Source organism: Mastomys coucha, unplaced genomic scaffold, assembly GCF_008632895.1.
Source record: "Mastomys coucha isolate ucsf_1 unplaced genomic scaffold, UCSF_Mcou_1 pScaffold8, whole genome shotgun sequence".
Taxonomy (NCBI): domain Eukaryota; kingdom Metazoa; phylum Chordata; class Mammalia; order Rodentia; family Muridae; genus Mastomys; species Mastomys coucha.
In genome coordinates, this window is record NW_022196914.1 from 67,275,126 (window position 1) to 67,275,932 (window position 807).

The following is an 807-nucleotide window of genomic DNA, read 5'->3' on the forward strand; positions in this document are numbered from 1 at the left end:
ACTCAGAAATCCACCTGTCTCTGCCTCCCAAGTGCTGGGATTAAAGGTGTGCACCACCACCGCCCGGCAAGTTTCCAAATTTTGATTAAATACCATTCCTTAGAAAGCCAGATGCAACTGGCATCCTCCTACCTCAGCCTCCCTAGTGTTATCAAAATCACTGACAGTAATCAGAGAGAGATGAATACTCAATGATACTTAAAAAATAAACTGAATTAAATGCAATCCTTGCATATAGCAGGAATGTCTCAAAAATAAAGGCAGAATAAGAAAATCGTGTTATGTGATAAGTGACTATGTACCTTCCCCAGTTCATATGCTGAAATCTAATTCCTAATTTAGGTATTTGGAGCTGAGAAGTTAGGTAGGTATTAAACCATCAGGATGGATCCCCCAAGCATAGTCCAATGTGCCTGTAAGAGGACACCAGAAAGCTACCTTATTCTTTCTGTCATATAAGGACACAATAAAATGTCAGCAATCAGCAAGATGGCCCTCATCAATATCTAACTATGGTGGCACCCTGAGTTCAAGGCCAGCCTGGTCTATGTAATGAGACCATGTCTCAGACTAAAAGCAAGGTCAGCAAGATGTCTTGGAGAATCTACCACCAAGCCTGATGTGATGACCTGCATTCAAATTCCAGGACCAACATAGTTCAGAGAATCAACTCCCACAAAGTTGTCCCCATGTATGCTGTGGTAACATATACCATACCAAACAAATAAATAAATGTGGATTTTAAGTGTTAAAAGTTGAGGAGATAGTGTCTTGGAAATAATTATAATAAATGGTTTTTTTTTTTTT

General features: G+C 39.3%; 1 protein-coding gene across 3 annotated transcripts in view; it reads right to left on the bottom strand.

Annotated features, from left to right (window-relative positions):
• Ipo11 (importin 11) overlaps positions 1-807 on the bottom strand; it is a 163,074-nt gene that overhangs the window by 153,480 nt on the left and 8,787 nt on the right. The window lies entirely within an intron of this gene.